This window comes from Cricetulus griseus, unplaced genomic scaffold (assembly GCF_003668045.3).
Source record: "Cricetulus griseus strain 17A/GY unplaced genomic scaffold, alternate assembly CriGri-PICRH-1.0 unplaced_scaffold_1, whole genome shotgun sequence".
Lineage (NCBI taxonomy): Eukaryota > Metazoa > Chordata > Mammalia > Rodentia > Cricetidae > Cricetulus > Cricetulus griseus.
In genome coordinates this window covers 9798463-9820016 of record NW_023276808.1, presented here as the reverse complement: position 1 = coordinate 9820016, position 21554 = coordinate 9798463, and the positions used below count along the sequence as shown (strand labels likewise).

The window sequence follows — 21554 nt, the reverse complement described above, 5'->3', positions numbered from 1 at the left end:
TAGGGCTCTCAACTTTCTGGTCCTCTGAATTCAGAATCCTGAGGTCCCAGAGTCATGGTATTGCTTTTCAGAAAGGGGAGCACTCAGCTTGATGGACTGGTTGTCTCAGGTTAGTAGAGGGGAGCTCCAAGGCATAGAATCATGGCTCAGACTAAAATTCTAGTTCTAAGCTCGTCACTTAAATAGCTTGCTAAATATTGTTAATCCCACCTTACCACACACCACACATTTTCACTCTTATCTACAATGGCTCGGTTTCCTTTAATTTTTCTCTTGCCAGGCATTTGTAAGCTTCTGTCTCAATCTTCCTTTTGGCAGGCTTTTGCCTGCCTGGTTACAGGCTCCTTACACATTTTAATAAATCCATTTCCACATATGTGTAGTGAATCATTCTACCAGCACTGTTGAGAACCATGAATTGTTGTTTTTATTTTGTTCAACTCCCCAAGGAGTAAGTTATGCTGGTTAACAATAGTGCTTATAAACACATTTTCCTTGCTCCATTATTCTCCAAGTATTCAACTGTCCATAAGGACTACTCCGTATTACTATTCATTTGTCAACATTTTGTTCTGAATTTCAGAAATATAATTCCTAAAGCAATGGAGGCATCATCCAACTTTCTGATGGGAGAAACCTCTATTATCTTGTTTGTGATCTAGTTACTGATTTCCTTTCCTGGTTCTCTGAAGTCCCTATTGCAACTAGATAGAAAGTAAGATAGAAAGAGACCTCAGTGTGAAGCCACATAACAAAACTCTTCTATTGTTTCCTGAAATCTCTCTTTAGTTGTTAATATTTTGGCTACTCTTTCACCTGTGTGACAGAAATTCACTCCACTCCACATAGTGTAGAGGGCTGTAAAAGTTTGCTAGCTACTTTGTTTTCAGAAGAGAGAAGAGTAAGTGCCTTTTGAGATCAGGAAGGTAGCAGGGTATGTTCTTGGAGCCTGGGGCAAGTGCTATTGATAGGATTATCTTTGTCTGGGGTGGAAGACAGGATCAGGAACTATTTAAAGCACAGTGTAAGCCTATGGGAGAATCTCTTTGTCACTCAGGTGTCACCAGACAATCATGCCCTTCAGGCAATCTCCCTGAGAGAAGTTCTGGGTCCTTCCTGCTGTCATCTCCAGGCTTGTCTTTGTAGAAAACTGTTCTTGTGGTCAGTATTGCTGTGCTGTGAGTGCTGCTGCAGGGAGTTGAGCTTAGAGGAACTGGAAAGCCACAGCATGGTTAACTTGGGGCTACCATCCCCAGACTGGGAGAAGTGCCAAGGGAGCCAGTGTGGAGGATCCTCCCATGCCTGAGTGGGAGTCAGTGGACAGATGCAGAGTTTGCCATATTCATGCCTGGTCTTGCATTAATTATCCTGCATAATGCTAATGGTCCTGTATGCTCCAGTTTATTCCCATGTGATCCATAGTGTCCTGAATGGTCTTTTCAATTCTCTGGTCCAGCTGGCAGACTGAGTATCTTCACTGTGATGGCTGGAACTGTGCAGAGCATTGGGATTGCAACTGTGCTTTGAAATATCCTTGTTGACATCACTGTTAAATGCAGGCATCCTTAGTGCTTGCCATGTCACTATGAAGCACAGATTTGCCAAACTCTGGTCCCTTTAGTGTCTCCCAGAACTTCTACACTTTGAAATTATAATAGCTATGGTAATTTTATTTTTTTTTGAGACTGGTTTTCTTTGTGGCTTTGTAGACGGTCCTAGAAAAAGCTCTTGTAGACCAAGATAGTCTCGAACTCACAGAGAGCCACCTGCCTTTGCATCCTGAGTGCTGGGATTAAAGGCATACACAACCACTGTCTGGATTATTATCTATGGTTTGAATACACTTGGAGTTAATTATGTGGATCTTGTAAAAAATGTTTCCTTTGTAGAGGAACACTCCACTGCTAAACTGTGATCTTGAAGTATAGATGCAATGGCAGTAGAATTTATACTATACAGATTTACCAGTTCTTAGGAGACACTAAGCCAGAAAATAGAATTTAGGTAATGGAGGACTGCATCTTAAATTCTCTAAAGACAAGTAGTATGCAAACCATGATGGTTATAATACAATACGATGAGATGTAAATGTTTGCTCCTCAGGTTTATCCAGCTATATTCCAATAACAAAGGAGACAACCCTGATTTAAAGCCAGCAGAAATGCCTATTCCTCTACTAAAACAGCAGGCCTCTAAATTCTGTTCAAGGGACCATTTCAGGATCACAACCAGCATTAACCTCTCATGTGCCATAAAGGCATATTGATTCCAGAAGTGCTGCATCTCCAGTCTTTTTTATATTTATTTTTATTAGTTCAAATTAGGAACAAGCTTGTTTCACATGTCAATCCCTTCTCCCTCTCCCTCCCCTCACCCTCACCCCTCCCACCCCACCCAGACCTACCCTACACCCCGTCCACCCTCCAATCCCCAGGCAGGGTAGGGCTCTCAATGGGGGCTCTGCAAAATCCACCACATCATCCTGGGCTGGGCCTAGGCCCTCCCCCATGTGTCCAGGGTAAGAGTGCCTCCCTTCATGAGGGATGGGCTCTCAAAGTCCCTTCTTACACCAGGGAAAAATACTAATCCACTACGAGGGGCCTCTGAGAGTGCAGAGGACACCTCATTGACATTTTCAGGGGTCTGGATCAGTCCTGTACTGGCCTCTCAGACTGTATCTGGGGTCGATGTGTTCCTTGTTCAGGCCAGCTGTTTCTGTGGGTTTCTCCAACCTGGTACCGACCCCTTTGATCTTCATTCCTCCCTCTCTGCAACTAAGTTCCAGAGTTCAGTTCAGTGTGTATCTGTGGATGTCTGCCTCTGCTTCCATCAACCACTGGATGAGGTTTCTGAGGCTAGGGCACCTGCCGCCAAACAGAAGGCAGGGTGTAGACCCATCTCCAGTCTTTTGCAAAGCAGTTTTGTGACAAGGTCTCCTATATTGATTGAGTGGACTTGAACCATGTCTGTAGCCCCACAGGGTATTTTCATTGCTCTTGTTATCCTGGCAAACCACCCTAAATATTGGATTAAAAGTCTGCAGCACCACAGAGTCTTAAAAGTACTAGTTTGAGTCACATAGTGCATTGCCCATTGCAGACCAGGGAAAGGACTTATGTTTGAAGCATGGTTTTTCCCTGCAGAACAGAAGAGCAGGAAACAGTGCACAGTGTACACTTCAGGGGCAAACAAATGAGATGGTAGGAATCACAGTCTGAATTTGTAGGAAGTTAGACGCAGGTGTCTGCATCATGAAGAACTATGGATGAGCTATGATGAATGACTTTCTGTATCACAGTTTTCCTGCATGCATTAATTGTTTCCATGGAAATGAAAAAGACACAATTGATGGCTGTACATTTTATGGAGGATTGCTTCAACTACTAAGTATTCAATTTCTTTTTTTTCCTCGGGTTTTCAAAACAGGTTTCTCTGTGGCTTTGGAGCCTGTCCTGAAACTAGCTCTTGTAGACCAGGATGGTCTCAAACTCACAGAGATCATCATACCTCTGCCTCTCCATTGCTAAGCAGTATTCAATACCACCCGGCAGTATACAAATACTAATTTCTAATTAGAGAGAACTCTCCTGTGCAGATGTGTACAATCCTGGTTGACATAGTTAAGACAGTACAGAGGGTTGCAAAACTGCACTGATTGGGTAATATATTACATAGGACAAAGTCATACAGTGTCTTAGTACTGGCATTCTCTGGATCAGGGAGGTGCCTTTTGTATTTCAAGTTCATTATAGCTAAAAGTTCTTGTAAATATTTTCATGATTCTACAACATCAATTATTGGTATAATTTTAAAATTTATTTATTTAGTTGGTTAGTTAGTTAGTTAGTTTTTTGAGACAAGGTATCTCTGTGGCTTTGGAGGCTGTCCTGGAACTAGCTCTTGTAGACCAGGATGGTCTCAAACTCACAGAGATCTGCCTGCCTCTGCCTCCCGAGTGCTAGGATTAAAGGAGTGTGGTACCAGCGCCCGGCAATGCACGGCTTTCTATGCACAAAACACATTAACACTATTGTTAATTACAAAGAGTCATTAGATCCTTACTTATGCATGCACACATTCATGTATAAGTGCACATGTTCATTTATGTGTAACTCAAGGCTGTAGGTGATCCTTGATTGGCCAGCAAGAGTAACCACATTCATTTCCTTCATTGGTGGCACCACCTAGTGGTCACAGTTAATAAATAATTTTTGTAATCTGACGCATCAATAATTATTTTTATTCTGACCTATATGTATAGACCATAATTAACAGGTATGCATTTAATCAACACACCATCCAGAATTATCAACAAATTTGCCACTCAACTCAAAATGGGGAAAGGACTATACAATTTGACTGTAAATGTCAGAACTCACATCCTTGGCCCAAGAACCTTCTATTAAATTTCTAGAGGTATAGTGCATAAGAGTCTAGTAGATGAGTGCACTGACTAAGAAAGGACATTTCTGGAAGTGAGTGAAGGAATTGCCCTGCAGTGCTGTACAAAAACTATGCAAGAGGCAGCCAGGTGGAAGATAGACTAGAGGTGGGCTTCTGGAACAAAAGGATGTATGCTCTTAACAACTGAGCATGTTTCTGTCAGAGAATCCAGCCAGGAATCCCCCATTCTTTGATTGGACTGAAATGTAGGAACAGTGGTCAGCAGATTCCTAAGTGGGCACTCAAGTCAGTTAGAGAAAGAAGACAAAATACCAGTGAACTGAGTCCTTCCAGGAAATGTGCCTAGACAACAAAACCACTGACAATCAAAGGGCTGGGGTCTTCAATTTCTCAAAGCAACATGATTGCAAATGTGCTCAGTAAATGTTTATAGAACCTAATCTCAAGCCAAATATAATTCAAATTCCTCTATTCAGTGAAGAAATAAAGAAAAATCAATAAATAAGTTATATTATCACACTCAAATCACTGAACTCCAAAGGGGAGATAGTAAAAATTACCTCACTTATGCAATATTGAACAAAGACAATCTATTCAACTTGATTTTCAAAACATTTTACATATTTGTTGCAGCTGATGGTTCTCTCTCTCTCTCTCTCTCTCTCTTTGTGTGTGTGTGTGTGTGTGTGTGTGTGTGTGTGTGTATGTTTGAGGACAATTTGCAGCAGTCAATTTATCTTTGTACCATGTGGGTCCTGACACACATCAAATCTTGAGATTTGGGAGGAAGCAGCATTTTCCAACTGATCCTTCCTGACAGCCCATGATGTTTGTTTTTTCGTTTGGAACTAAATCCAGAAAATTCCATATAGTTCAGGAAATGAAGGCATTAAAGTCAGCAAAAAGAGAAGAAAGGCCTGGAAGTCAAAGGTGTTCTTCTTTTTCTGTTTGGTCATTTTAGACCTCTTTTTTCTGTGTATTCCAGCCTGGCCTGGAATCCAATACATGCCCTATATTGACTTGAGACTGCAATCTTTCTGCTCCAACCTTACAAGTCCTAGAAGAAACAACCGACCATGCCCCAAATTCAAATATAATTCTGTAATTAATAATGTAATTAGAGAGCAGAGAATATAGAAAAATAATCAATAACGAAAATGGGGTCTGTGTGATGCCTTTGTGAGTAAAGACACTTGCCACCAAATTGATGGACCTGAGTTAAACTCCCAGAACTCACATGGTAAGTGACAATTGGTCTCTTGATATCTGGAAGTTTTCCTTTCTTTTCCAGATACATGTGCAACAGGCATAAGAAGAGTAGTAATGTACATACAATGTAAAAATAAATAGTGTAATAAAACACTTAAAGAAATCTAATAATGAAAAAAGAAAATCTAATAATGTAAAGAAGTTTTAGTAACAAAATATGACTACTGAAACAAATGTTTAAAGAGGCCAAGACACATGGATGTGACCAATGTTCAGAATATAGAAATGCTCCTTGAAAACCTTGCTTGTAATTCAAGTGACTTTTCTGTGAGGCATCAAAATTCTTGTTGGTATGTATTAAGGATACAGAATAAAGAATCAAGCTGTGGCCCCACAACATTCACCCATGTATTAGAAGCCATCCTGAGGTACTTGGAAGGAAACCATGACCTATTTCTGGCCCCAAAGGATGATGGAAAGAGAGACAAAACAGAAATACAAACTGTGTGCAGTATCTGCTCTGAACTGTAAATATCAATGGGGAACTTTGGGCAGATGACAGGGAGAGAATCAGCCATAATACAAAACATACATGGAAGGGGATTTGGTTTACATTATACACAAAAACTGGAGACTCATGTCACTGTGACATCATTTTCACATAAGTGCAGTTAGTTATCTTGGAATGTGCTTGTTCGAAATTGAAATATTTAGAAATCTGTACTATGAAAATTAACAAGGATTTTATGGACATATATCTGTGGTTATGTGTTTGTGTGTGAGTATTTGTGCCTATATGTATGTGTGTATGTTGAGAGGTACATATTTTCTCTCCTCTTGCATTAGACATAGAACCTGCAAATGGTCATCTTATAAGCTGCTTTGGAGAGACAATGGCAGCAGGCTGCATTCCCCAAGGTTTCAGGAGTGACTGCTTATGTCCACTGTGAGAGTGTGTTTCCCTACTTTTAATGCTGTGACTGCTTCACTAATAATTCTGAACAGCCTGACTGAACACAAGCTTTGCTAATCTGATGACCTTGGAGGGACTGGAGATTCTGATAGTGTCACAGCCTAAGAAAAGCTGTCTTGCATTACTGTTATTTTATTTACCCCTGGAGTTCAGTCTTTCTTCTACAATAATATGCACACAGCTTTTTAGCCTGGCCATTGAGACTAGCAGCTGGTGCACCTGCCTTTGGAAATTCTTGGTTTATCAGTTCAAAACCATGCTTTCCAGAATGCCTCAACTCAATGCATGGCTTTCTATGCACAATGACACTGTCACACTATTGTTTCACATGTAAAAATGTAATATGTAAATATTACAACAAATATGTAAAACATTTTACAAATCAAGTTGAATAGATTGACGTTGTTCTACTTTTCCTAAGTGAGGTAATTTTTACTATCTCCCCTTTGGAGTCCAGTGACTTGAGTGTAAAGATATCATCACTTATCTATTGATTATTTTACTTGTTCAATGAATGGAGGGATTTGAATCACGTTTGGCTTGCAAATAGGTTCTATAAACAGTTACTTAACACATTTGCAATCATGTTACTTTGAAAAATTGAAAACCCCAGCCCTTTGATTGTCAGTGGTTTTGTTGTCTAGGCAGGTTCGCTGACAGGACACAGTTCACTGGAATTGTGTCTTCTGTCTCTAACTGACTTGAGTGCCCACTTAGGAATCTGCTGACCACTGTTCCTACATTTCAGTCCAATCAAAGAATGGGGGGATTCCTGGCTGGATTCTCTGACAGAAACATGCTCAGTTGTCAGGAACATCTATCTGGTTTTTCCCTGAAGACCAGTTCAAGTCTGTCTTCCACCTGGCTGCCTCTTGCATAATTTTTGTACAGCAATACAGGGCAATTCCTTCACTCCCTTCCAGAAATGTCCTTTCTTAGTCAGTGCACTCATCTACTAGACTCTAATGCACTATACCCTCTAGAAATTTAGTAGAAAGTTCTTGGGTCAAGTTTGTGAGTTCTGATATCTACAGTCAAATTGCATAGTACTTTTCCCATTTTGAGTAAAGTGGCAAATTTGTTGATAATTCTGGATGGTGTGTTGATTAAATGCATACCTGTTAATTATGGTCTACACATACAGGTCAGATAAGAATAATTTTTGATAGGTCAGAATACGAAAATTATTTATCAACTGTGATCACTAGGTGGTGCCACCAATGAAGGAAAACAATGTGGTTACTCTTGCTGGCCAATCAAAATCACACACAGCCTTCAGTTGCACATAAATGAACATGTGCACTTATACATGAATGTGTGCATACATAAGTAAGGATCTAGTGACTCTTTGTAACTAACAATAGTGTAAATATGTTTTTGTGCATAGAGAGCCATGCATTGCCGGGCGTTGGTGGTACACTCCTTTAATCCCAGCACTCAGGAGGCAGAGGCAGGCGGCAAACTCTGTGAGTTTGAGACCAACCTGGTCTACAAGAGCTAGTTCCAGGACAGGCTACAAAGCCACAGAGAAACTCTGTCTCGAAAAACCAAATAAATAAATAAATAAATAAATAAATAAATAAATAAATAAAATTTAAAATGATACCAATAACTGATGTTTTAGAATCATGATAATATGTAGAAGAACATTTAGATATAAGGAACTTGAAATACAAAAGGCACTTCCCTGATCCAGAGAATGCCAGTACTAAGACACTGTATGACTTTGTCCTATGTAATATATTACCAAATCAGTACAGTTTTGCAAGCCTCTGAACTGACTTAACTATGTCAACCAGGATTGTACACATCTGCACAGGAGAGTTCTCTCTAATTAGAAATTAGTATTTGTATACTGCCGGGTGGTATTGAATACTGCTTAGCAATGGAGAGGCAGAGGTATGATGATCACTGTGAGTTTGAGACCATCCTGGTCTACAAGAGCTAGTTTCAGGACAGGCTCCAAAGCCACAGAGAAACCTGTTTTGAAAACCCGGAAAAAAAAAAGAAATTGAATACTTAGTAGTTGAAGCAATCCTCCATAAAATGTACAGCCATCAATTGTGTCTTTTTCATTTCCATGGAAACAATTAATGCATGCAGGAAAACTGTGATACAGAAAGTCATTCATCATAGCTCATCTGTAGTTCTTCATGATGCAGACACCTGTGTCTAACTTCCTACAACTTGAGACTGTGATTCCTACCATCTCATTTGTTTGCCCCTGAAGTGTACACTGTGCACTGTTTCCTGCTCTTCTGTTCTGCAGGGAAAAACCATGCTTCAAACATAAGTCCTTTCCCTGGTCTGCAATGGGCAATGCACTATGTGACTCAAACTAGTACTTTTAAGACTCTGTGGTGCTGCAGACTTTTAATCCAATATTTTGGGTGGTTTGCCAGGATAACAAGGGCAATGAAATTACCTTGTGGGGCTACAGACATGGTTCAAGTCCACTCAATCAATATAGGAGACCTTGTCACAAAACTGTTTTGCAAACGAATGGAGATGTGTCTACACCCTGCCTTCTGTTTGGCGGCGGGTGCCCTAGCCTCAGAACCTTTATTCAGAGGTTGATGGAAGCAAAGGCAGACATCCACAGATACACACTGAACTGAACTCTGCAACCTAGTTACAGAGAGGGAGGAATGAAGATGGAAGGGGTCGGTACCAGGTTGGAGAAACCCACAGAAACAGCTGGCCTGAACAAGGGGGAACACATTGACCCCAGATGCAGTCTGAGAGGCCAGTACAGGACTGATCCAGACCCTTGAACATGTCAATGAGGAGGCCTCTGCACTCTCAGAGGCCCCTGGTAGTGGATTAGTATTTTTCCCTGGTGTAAGAAGGGACTTTGAGAGCCCATCCCTCATGAAGGGAGGCACTCTTGCCCTGGACACATGGGGGAGGGCCTAGGCCCAGCCCAGGATGATGTGGTGGACTTTGCAGAGTCCCTGTTGAGGGCCCTACCCTTCCTGGGGATTGGAGGGTGGATGGGGTGGGGGGTAGGTCTGGGTGGGGTAGGAGGGGTGAGTGTGAGGGGAAGGAGAGGGAGAAGGGATTGACATGTGAAACAAGCTTGTTCCTAATTTGAACTAATAAAAATAAATATAAAAAAGACTGGAGATGCAGCACTTCTGGAATCAATATGCCTTTATGGCACATGAGGAGTTGATGCTGGTTGTGATCCTGTAATGGTCCCTTGAGCAGCATTTAGAGGCCTGCTGTTTTAGTAGAGGAATAGGCATTTCTGCTGGCTTTAAATCAGGGTTGTCTCCTTTGTTATTGGAATATATCTGGGTAAACCTGAGGAGCAAACATTTACATCTCATTATATTGTATTATAGCCATCATGGTTTGCATGCTACTTGTCTTTGAAGAATTTAAGATGCAGTCCTCCATTACGTAAATTCTATTTTCTGACTTAATGTCTCCTAAGAACTGGTAAATCTGTATAGTATATATTCTATTGCCATTGCATCTATACTTCAAGATCACAGTTTAGCAGTGGAGTGTTCCTCTACAAAGGAAATATTTTTTACAAGATCCACATAATTAACTCCAAGTATATTCAAACCATAGATAATAATCCAGACAGTGGTTGTATATTCTTTTAATCCCAGCGCTCAGGATGCAAAGGCAGGTGGATCTCTGTGAGTTCGAGACTAGCTTGGTCTACAAGAGCTTGTTCTAGGACCATCTACAAAGCCACAAAGAAAACCAGTCTCAAAAAAAAAAAATTACCATAGCTATTATAATTTCAAAATGTAGAAGTTCTGGGAGACACTAAAGGGACCAGAGTTTGGCAAATCTGTGCTTCATAGTGACATGGCAAGCACTAAGGATGCCTGCATTTAACAGTGATGTCAACAAGGACATTTCAAAGCACAGTTGCAATCCCAATGCTCTGCACAGTTCCAGCCATCACAGTGAAGATACTCAGTCTGCCAGCTGGCCCAGAGAATTGAAAAGACCATTCAGGACACTTTGAATCACATGGGAACAAACTGCAGCATACAGAACCATTAGGATTATGCAGGATAATTAATGCAAGACCAGGCATGAATTTGACAAACTCTGTATCTGTCCACTGACTCCCACTCAGGCATGGGAGGATCCTCCACACTGGCTCCTGTGCCACTTCTCCCAGTCTGGGGATGGTAGCCCCAAGTTAACCATGCTGTGGCTTTCCAATTCCTCTAAGCTCAACTCCCTGCAGCAGCACTCACAGCACAGCAATACTGACCACAAGAACAGTTTTCTACAAAGACAAACCTGGAGATGACAGCAGGAAGGACCCAGAACTTCTGTCTGGGAGATTGCCTGGAGGGCATGATTGTCTAGTGACACCTGAGTGACAAGAGATTCTCCCAAAGGATTACATAGTGCTTTAAATAGTTCCTGATCCTGTCTTCCACCCCAGACAAAGACCTTTTCACATCAGCAGAGATAATCATATCAATAGCATTTACCCCAGGCTCCAAGAACATACCCTGCTACCTTCCTGATCTCCAAAGGCACTTACTCTTCTCTTTTCTGAAAACAAAGTAGCTAGCAAACTTTTACAGCCCTCTACACTATGTGGTGTGGAGTGAATTTCTGTCACACAGGTGAAAGAGTAGCCAAAATATTAACAACTAAAGAGAGATTTCAGGAAACAATAGGAGAGTTTTGTTATGTGGCTTCACACTGAGGTCTCTTTCTATCTTACTTTCTATCTAGTTGCAATAGGGACTTCAGAAAACCAGGAAAGACAATCAGTAACTAGATCACAAACAAGATAATAGAGGTTTCTCCCATCAGAAAGTTGGATGATGCCTCCATTGCTTTAGGAGTTATATTTCTGAAATTCAGAGCAAAATGTTGACAAATGAATAGTAATTCAGAGTAGTCCTCATGGACAGTTGAATACTTGGAGAATAATGGAGTAAGGAAAATGTGTTTATAAGCACTATTGTTAGCCAGCATGACTTACTCCTTGGAGAGTTGAAAAAAATAAAAACAACAACTCATGGTTCTCAACAGTGCTGGTAGAATGATTCACTACACATATGTGGAAATGGATTCATTAGAATGAGTAAGGAGCCTGTAACCAGGCAGGCAAAAGCCTGCCAAAAGGAAGATTGAGACAGAAGCTTACAAAGACCTGGCAGGAGAAAAATTAAAGGAAAGGGAGCCATTGTAGATAAGAGTGAAAATGTGTGCTGTGTGGCAAGGTGTGATTAGCAAGATTTAGCAAGCTATTTAAGTGACCAGCTCAGAACTAGAATTTTAGTCTGAGCCATGATTCTATGCCTTGGAGCTCCCCTCCACTAACCTGAGACAACCAGTCCATCAAGCTGAGTGCTTCCCTTTCTGAAAGGCAATACCATGATCCTGGGACCTCAGGAGACTGAATTCAGAGGACCAGAAGTTGAGAGCCCTAACCTGCAGGCTGCTGCAGGAGAGGTACCCCTGCTATGAGCCTGTTCTCTGTCGCTTTTAGGACTGTTTGCTTAAGCTTGTTGGTACTTTGATGTAAGTGTGAAGCTAAATTTACATATTAAAAACTAACTGGCTAAGTATGTCATTCCACCCAGGTCAAAACCTGGAAAGGGCTGCAGACAGTTTGCAGGATTCAGTCTAGGAAGAGCTCTGAGGAATGTGCTGGGGATAACTAATTTATTTAGCAACTAAATAGGACTGGCTAGGTAGAGTAACAAATTTAACTCCCCAGCAAACTTGTTCATCCAAGCTGCATAGCAACGCCTTCAAGGTACCACCACCCCAAAGGCAACCACAGTACAGAGGCCAAAAGCCAAAATAATGTGGGAAGAGTGGGTGGAAATCAGGGATTGAAGGCTTTCCAGAAACACCACCCTCCCTGTAAGGAGACTTGTAACCAGGCAGGCAAAGACCTGGCTGGAGGGAGGTTAGAATGGAGGTTACAACCAGGCAGGCAAAGTCCTGGCTGAAGAAAGATTAAGGAAAGGGAGCATAGGTCCACTGTGCAGCCCAGCCATTGTAGATAAGAGTGAGAATGTGTCAAGTGTGGCAAAGTGTGATTGGCACAATTTAGTGAACTATTTAAGGACCAGCGCAGAACTGGGAATTTTAGAGTGTATAATGACTCTAAGTCCTGGAGCTCTCCTCAGCTAACCTGAGACAACCAGTCCATCAAGCTGAGTGCTGCCCTTTCTGAACCTGATTCCATGACACTGGAGACTTGCCAGCCTGAATCCAGAGGAGAGGAAGTCCCTAGCCTGAACCTGTGGGCTGCTGCAGGAGGAGTACCCCTGCTGTGAGCCTATTGTCTGTGGTTCTTAGGATTGTTTGCTTATGTTTGTGTGTTGCTGTGACATAAGTGTGAAGTAAAACTTATATACTCAAACCAACTATCTGAGTTTGTCATTCCTCCCTCATCAAAACCTGGTAAGGGCTTGAGACACTCCCTAAAAGTACTGAGTATGGATAGATTACTAAACACCTTAATGCCACCTTGGCGACTTCGGAAATTTGCGTGTCTTAGAGGAACATATAAGAATCAATACCCGGGGCTGGAGAGATGGCTCAGTTGTTAGGCTGACTGCTCTTCCAGAGGACCCAAGTTCAGTTCCCAGGATCCACCTGACAGCTCACAACTGTCTGTAACTCCAGTTTCAGGGGCCCTGACACCCTCAACACAGACACCAGTGCACATAAAATAAAAATAAATATAATAAATTTTGGGGCTGATGAGATGGCTCTTAGGTTAAGGGCACTGACTGCTCTTCCAGAGGTCCTGAGTTCAATTCCCAGCAAGCACATGGTGACTCACAAGCATCCATTATGAGATCTGGTGCCTTCTTCTGGTGTGCAGATATACATGGAAGCAGAATGTTTTATACATAATGAATAAAGGAAATCTTTAAAAATAGAATCAATACCCATGTACTATGGTGGATATACATACATTAGCCAGGTCCTCCACATCCCAAATCAAGCAACCACCATATTGACATTATGGACATGGGCAGCAAAATGTGGAGCAACCAATATATTACAATCTGATCAAGGCACACACTTCACAGGACAACAAACACAACGAGTGACTAGAATTTTAGGAATCCTGTGGGACTTTCATACAGCTTATAACCCCACAGCAGCAGGAGCCATAGCACAATTCAATGGAATACTTAAAAATAAATTAGAATCTATGAGAGATACTAAGATAACTCTGGCCTTAGAGATAGCAACATATGAATTAAATAATAGGCCTAGAAAAATAGAAAATCACCCTTAAAGAAGTAATAATGCCAGAAATAGAATACCCAACTCTTATAAATTAGGAAGTAATGAGGGTTTATAATTGCATTTACAGGAACAAGAAGAGAAAGGACATGACTAAGGCTGAAATAATAGCCCCAGGCACAGAAAATACCGTTAGGATATCTCAAGATAAAGATTTAAAAATCAACAAATTGGAGGATATTGCATAAACATGCTACACATGCATACAGGTAAACGTAGGATACTACCTATTATACATTGCACTAGTAACAATTTATCTCAACCTCCCAGTCTGGAATATGGCGACACCATTCTGCAAGGAGACATACACACACATGAAGGGAACTGTCACACCAGGAAGCAGGGTGGCCAACTCCACAATCTCCTGGCTACATCTGCTGAATCACAGACTCACACAAAGGTGAGAAATGAGGAAAATGTTAAGAAGGAAGGCACTTTTACTGATACTTGGATTTTTCACAGTAGTCATAAAGCAGGTATATACTGTCATTGACTTTTGCTATCACTATTTATATAATTGTGTCCACGTCAGACACAGGGTAGCAAAAGCAGGATAGCACAGCTGGTTACCATGCCCACATTTAACATACCCACATTTATACAGAAATGTGCATCATTGGAAGGAAGATTATCCTTATACTGGTCTGCTAAATGAATATGCACTGATTATATTGTCAAAACCTACAGCTTACTGTATATTGTGTAGATTGTGCATGGCAAGATAGTGTGAACAATTCCAGAAGGCAATAGACACTGATCGTCCACTTTTAGCTACAGTCAAAACATGGATGACACATATAACACAAACATCCATGAAATAAATCCCTTAAAATGACATCTCATGGAAATATGGTCAAATATTACAGACAATAAGGGCAAATTCTCAACTTATTGAAGGAAATGCTCATACATTAAAAACAAGTGTATTTGTGCCCAACAATAAATATGTAACTAAAATCATAGGCATAGAGAAAAAATGAATTTAATTGTTAATTAGGTATCAATGCATGCTTTGTGAGACAATATTTTGCAAACCTCATAGCAAGGAGATTCACAACACAGGTATATGGTAAAATCACTCAAGCCAGAGATATGAAAAACAGAATCATAATGATAGCACTAAACAGGACACAAATATAAACCTATGTAACCCAATGAATTGAGACAGAATGTAATTAAGGGGAATAAAAATAACCATTCATGATTAGAGCTGGATGTCCCCACCATGAAGACCTTGGGGTCAGCATCATTACAAATCATGATACCCCATAATCTTCTTTGGAGACCTTGGGTCATTGTCAGGATGGGGAATTCTGTCTGGTATTATAAGCTTTGTAGTTAACATTTTAAATTCTATATTCTGCAGACCTCTGTAGTATTAGAAGTCTGCCTGGGTAAATCTGGCAACTTGTTTTCAGTTAATTGTTTTAAGCTTCACCTTTGAAAACATATACAAGGGACTAAGTGAGCTTTTTCCCTGTTATAAATCATTAGTATTTAGCTTGACTATAAGCAATGAACTTGTTTATTTAAAAGGATGGCTAGAAACTTGTATTTCTTAATATCTTAAAATAGGTTAGCATCTTTTATAAAACTAAGACTTTATACTGTCAGGATTTCCTTTAAAATTTAATGTTTTAGTCCTTATTACAAAATTTTTCTGTTATCAGTGTAAACATCTGACATACAGGGGACCCTAGACTACCCTTATAAAAGGGTTTTTTGTTTTGTTTTGTTTTTTAAACTAACAAAGAATTGAGACCCATGGGCTTACAAGTTACTTTAAGCCCTTTGTTAAACTTAGGTCTTTGTCTTACTGTACCAGATGAAATGAACAGCTCAACTTTTGGTTAGCATGTGGAGCTTACGGCTGTGATCTTAGATTTTGGTTCTTTGATTTAAGTACAAACATTAGGAACATAACAAAAACACAAATATATTATATCCTTATAAATTTAAACATTTTAAAAACAATTAAAAATCTTTAAATGTCTTTTTGCAATATCAAATATAAAGAACCCTTTATGTCTTTAAAACCATTATCACCTGGGTGACAGTTAAATTTATCTCATCAATTCGAAGTACTACTGGTTTTCATTTTTTTATTAGTTGTAATTATTAGCAGGTTTAAACTTAAAATATTTCTAATACCACCCTTACTAAAAAGACATCTGAATTCCTGATTATCCAAATTTAATGAGCAGAGCTCAGAGATAAATGTTGAGCTATGTCCATAAATGACTGGCTGCAGTTAGCACTAGACAGCAAAAATATTTTACCGTTTATATTTTAGGTCCTTGTTTGTAACAAAACTTATGTGCAAATCAGAAAACATAGGTAGAACTTTCTAACAAGTATATATAATTTTTTAGGGGAATTAAACAAAACTTTTAAACAGCATTAACCTGCTATGGTCAAAATTTTTAACCCATATTACCATTTTTTTATTTGGTATATGCAGATGAGAGCCCAGAGCAAACTATTTACATCTTCTACTTTTATGACTTCTACTTTTATGACTTTTCTTTGACTCCCTCTATTTTTTTTACATTCCCTTAAGCTCTTTCTCTGATTCCCTCAGGTATCCCCATCTTAGACAAATCTCCTTTTTTCTTTGTCTCTTTCTTTTCCCCTCTCTCAGTGATTCTCACTCAGGGGTGCATGGCTGAAGTGAACACCTTGTCTCTTTATTTTCCTCTAAATACTGAGAGTACCTTTCCCTGTGCCTCTCTGCACTCTCTGGTCCTCAACTGTTTGTTCCTTTTACTGTTCACTTGAGGTTTACCAGTTCTCCTTTAATTTTTTTTAGTAAGTTTATAAATTTCTTACCTCCTTACAACTCTCCTGTTTTATTGTTTATTGCTCAGAGAAGCAGAATCCTACTCTCAACACCTTAAGCTCTTTCCAATGCTCTTCTGTGATGCTTTGGTGTATTCTGTGGACATCCGAATGTGCACCCCCATTTGACATCTCCTACATCTAATGTTTTAACACATTTGGTCTTCTTGCATCAGACTGATCATACCAAGTCTTCACATAGTCATCACATCTACATATCATCCATTTTTTAACCTTATTTCTCCATCTTAATTGTTAGCAGGAAACACACACAGTGCAGGCTCTGCATTCCCGGCCATGACAGTAAAACTTAATACAATTTTTATATATTATTATATTTTAGTTGACATAAAAACCTTTACCCTAAATCCCTGCTTTTTTAAGTTAATAATAATATGTACCAATTTTAAAAAAATGATGACAAATAAATGTAACTCATTACAATTGGATAACTAAAACACATATATTTTTTCCTGTGGAAGGAAAAGCATTATTTTTAAACATAATGTATCTTTGACTTTTCTTTAAACGTCAAAGCTTCCCAAAGTATACAGAATGGCATAATTTAACATAATTGGCTTAGGAAGAAATGGAGGCAGCACTGATGGGCACAAACTGTCTTTGCCTGCCAGTGGTTTTGAAAAACATTTTTCATTACCCTAACAAATAACAATTTGTAACCAGCCCTTGAATTTGAATGACCAGAGCAGCCCTGGTGGAGGGAAGTCTGGCTACAGTGTTATAACGGGACCCTAGCATCCATAGGTTGTAACTTTACAGCACAAAGCCAAGCCTGTTTGACTAGGAGTGGGCAACTTTTCAGTCAGGGTGCAGGAATCCCATCTGCTAGCACTGGAGAGAGCTGTCATAGGCAAGTGAGCCAGTGAGTGTTAACTTTAGGCAACCATGGCTTTCCTAAGAGCAGCAAGGTTTCCAAAGGTTCACTCATGCCCTTTAGGCCTCATGAGCCAGCAAGTGCCACCCAGGCTGCATTCACGCTCTCTGCACTTACTGGGCAATGGTGAAGAGGCAACACTGAGCAACATTCCCTGGGTGGCTGAGCAACAATGATGATGCCCCTCCCTCCAGCAATCACAGGCCTTCTGCTACCAACTGAGCCCCTTCTGCCCATAGACCTGCTGGGACCTCAGCTTCCCAGGAATGCAGGGCCAGAGGGGCACACTTAGATTTGGAGGCACCAACCCCTTTGCTAGCCCACTGTGCCCACAGGCATCTTTCTCCCAAGGATTTGTCATCAAAGAATCCACCACTGACAGAGGCCTATGTGGAGGATGTTTGCTCCCAGAAGGCATGCTGTAGGCCACTGTCACCCTGCAGGGAGGAAGGGGCAGGGCAAGTCCTTCTAAAAGCCAGCTCCTACCCAAGCCCAGGGACCAGCAGTCTCTGAGTGCCTATCATTCACAGGCTTTTATGTAGCCCCAGGAGCCTCCATCAGGAGGCTGGTAACCCAGGCTTGTCTAGGGGCATGCAAGGACACAGAGAGTACAGTCCTCCACCAGGCTGTAACTTCCCCCCTGTTTTTCAAAGGGGATGTAGGGGTCTGTCCCTTTAGATTCTGTCCTGAGTCATAATCCTTCAAGAGAAGACAAACTGACAAACAACAAACACAGGGCTAAGACTAGGAATAAAGTGCCTATATCTAGATTCCTACATTTACCATTGGAAGTCCTCAATTGAACCCCCTATTTTACCAACACAAGTTCTCAATTAGACCCCCTATTTTAACCTAGTTTGCAGGTTTGATCCAACTCTCCATAGAATAACTGCCCTAGAAGGAAAGTTGAGGACTTCTCCTAGGTTGCCCAGGCCTGGCCTTGTAGGCAAATCTGCCAAGCTCTTGGCCTGTTACCTATATTACCTGTTTCACTAGCATACATAAATTAGAGGAACATGAACTTAACCGACAAACATAAAACATTTACTCAACCAACTAGTTGGGGTTGAAAACCTACGAGTTCTCTGTCCTGGGAATGTCTTGAGTTTCTGGTTAGGAAACCTGTGCCAGGTTCCTGGAGCCCAGAGACTAACCCAAGGTTTTGACACTCTAATGCAAAAGCAAAAGGTTTCTTATTATTTCATGCAGGCCAGCTAGGATCTCACTGCATGACAGGCATGTGAGATACCAACCACCCAAAAAGAGAAGCATTTACAGGGGCAGATCATAAGGATGAAAGCCACAAATTGCAGGGTTTCCATGGTTACTTCAGGTTATACAAAGTACAGAGTATAGCAGTAACTATATATTTTAAGTGAGATACTTTTGAGTAAAATAAGACAGGGCATGAGCTTGCAGGGTTAGAGGGTCACTGGGTACTGTCAATTATCCCCTTGGCTGCAGGATCTTTTTTTTTCCTCTTTTTTTTAACAAAAACCTGAACACATTTATTTAAAAACAGTTCAGTTAAGTTAAAATCCTATAATCAGTTCAGCCCCAATTCCAGTCACTTGGGTGCGAAGTGTAGATTTGTCACTAGCCACATCTGGGTGAATGCCTTGGTCCGCAGGTACAGGCTGGTGAGGAAGCTACCCTGCTTGTTAGCTGCCAGGGACAAGAAAGTCCTCCCCAGTTCTGAGCAGCGCCCTCCTCACCCAAGTGCCAGGGTCGCTGCAGGTCGCTCAAGGGCTCCCAGGTGATGGTGGCTCCTGCACAGGGGCGGACAGAGGCTTGAGGAATCGGGGTGAGGAAAGATTTGCCTGTGGCTGTAGTTGTGAATGTAGCCGAGGCACTGCCTCCTTGATGAGGTTTCCCGAAAGCAGGAGCTGCTGCAGGAGCTGGTGAGGGTCTTCATCGCTGGTGTGGGTCTCAGGCTGAGATCCACGTCGCTGTTGCAGAAGGCGGGACATGGCTCTGCTCTGGGGCCAACCCCACCTGCACGGGCCTGAGAGAGGCTGCAGGGTGCTCGGCTTGCCTGTCATCGGAGGTTCCTCAAGGCCAGGCTGCCGGGACACAGGGCATAGGGCGCTGGCGCCTGCGGTAAGCTCCTCCATGCAGTAGGGAGCTGCCCGGCCCTGCAAGCGCCCGGGCTCCCACAGCATGCAGGCATGCAGCGAATGGCTCCGGGGTGAGCTGGGGCCCAGGTCTCTGCAGGCACAGAAGATCTCAGCATCTGCCTCGCCGGGGACCGGTTCTGTTCCACTGAGATCGCAGGGGCGGGGGGCCCGGGGCAGCAGTCGGTGAGGCAGGGCCATCATGTGCTGTGTCCAGCTTCAGCGTCTCACCAATCTGGGCGATGAGCTGGTCCACATTGGCAGGCATAGACCCTGGAGGAACCCTGGACCGCAAGTGCTTTCCAAGTGTTGAGGATCAACCTCCTCCAATTCACATTAATTCTTGCAGCTAGCTGCACTCTTCACTAATGCAGGAGCCTAGTGATCCACAGCTAAGAGTCAATGTTTTGGATGTGGGAAGAGACAAACTTTACCCAATGGGAGCTGACAGTGTCAGGGTCCCCACCACCATCCCCACTGCAGACACTTCCAATGAACACAGGAGTGAAGGGAAGGATGCAGTAGGGGTTTACCTCAGGCCAGCTAGCAAGACATAGAAGAAAAAGGCAACACAAACTCTAGAGAGGGTCGGGACTGGGGAAAAGATGCAGAACGACACAGGTCCCTTGACTGGCGATGCACCAGGCAAGCAGGGCGCCCCTGGCAAGCCCCAGGGAACCCAAGGGGTGCTCCCTGCCCAGACAACAGCGAGACCCGGAAAAGGCCTTGTCCACTGAAGAACTGGAGTCCCAAGGAGCTGCCACCAGACGCCCCCCCATGGGCCATCTGTCCCCCCTCGAACCTGGGGACCGAAGGGTGTCTCCCACCCCCGGGTTCTTTAAACCTATGAGCTGGAAAATGATAGCCAGGTACAAGAAACAACACCGAATACCACACCCCATGCACCACACCACACTGGCTTCACCACCACCACCATGCCTCCTCCCCCCCTCTGAGCACAACAGAACCAGGGACATACCTCCTGGTGAGAAGGAGTTATATGTAGGCTCATCGCCAGAGCCCCCCTGGCTCTCTTCTTAATGATCCTTCTGCAGGTTCATCTGCAGAAACCTTGTTGGGACTTTTACTTCCTCTAGATAGCCAAGTTCAACTTCTTCTCAGCACTCAGCCAGGGCCATGGGCAGACCCCTGCAGGGCCAATCTGAGGGCCTCACTAAACCATCCAATTGGTAGTAGTGACAGGCAGTGTGTACAAAGGGCAGGGACTTAATTAATGCATGCTTATGACCTGCACTTACTTCGAATTCCTCATTCACGGGGAATAATTGCAATTCCTGATCCCCATCATGAATGGGGTTCCATGGGTAACTCTCTCCTGCTGGCATAGAGTAGGCACAGGCTGAGCCAGTCAGTGTAGTGTGCATGCAGCCTCAGACATCTAAGGGCATCACAGACCTGTTATTGCTCAATCTCAGGTGGCTGAATGCCACTTGTCCCTCTAAGAAGTTGGGGGATGCTGACCACTCCGGGGTCACTTAACTAGTTAGCATGCCAGAGTCTCCTTCCTTATTGGAATTAACCAGACAAATTGCTCCACCAAATAAGAATGGCCATGCACCACCACACACATTCAAGAAAGAGCTATCAATCTGTCAATCCTGTCCCTGTCTGGTCCAGGTGAGGTCTCCCATGTTGAGTCAAATTAAGCTGCAGGCTCCACTCCTAGTGGTGCCCTTCCATCAATTCCTTTAAGTTTCAGCTTTGCTACCATACTCTCCCCAAACTCACACACTTAGGTTTCCAGGAAGTTCCCATGGAGGGTCATGGGAATAAGGCAACTGCATCTCCAGTTGGCATTGTTTGTGATCAGAACTAAGATGCTTTCTGATGA

General features: G+C 42.2%; 1 pseudogene; it reads right to left on the bottom strand.

The window, feature by feature from the left end:
• Positions 1 to 19055: 19055 nt before the first annotated feature.
• Positions 19056 to 19970, bottom strand: LOC113838072 (annotated as a pseudogene).
• Between the last annotated feature and the right edge of the window lie 1584 nt (positions 19971 to 21554).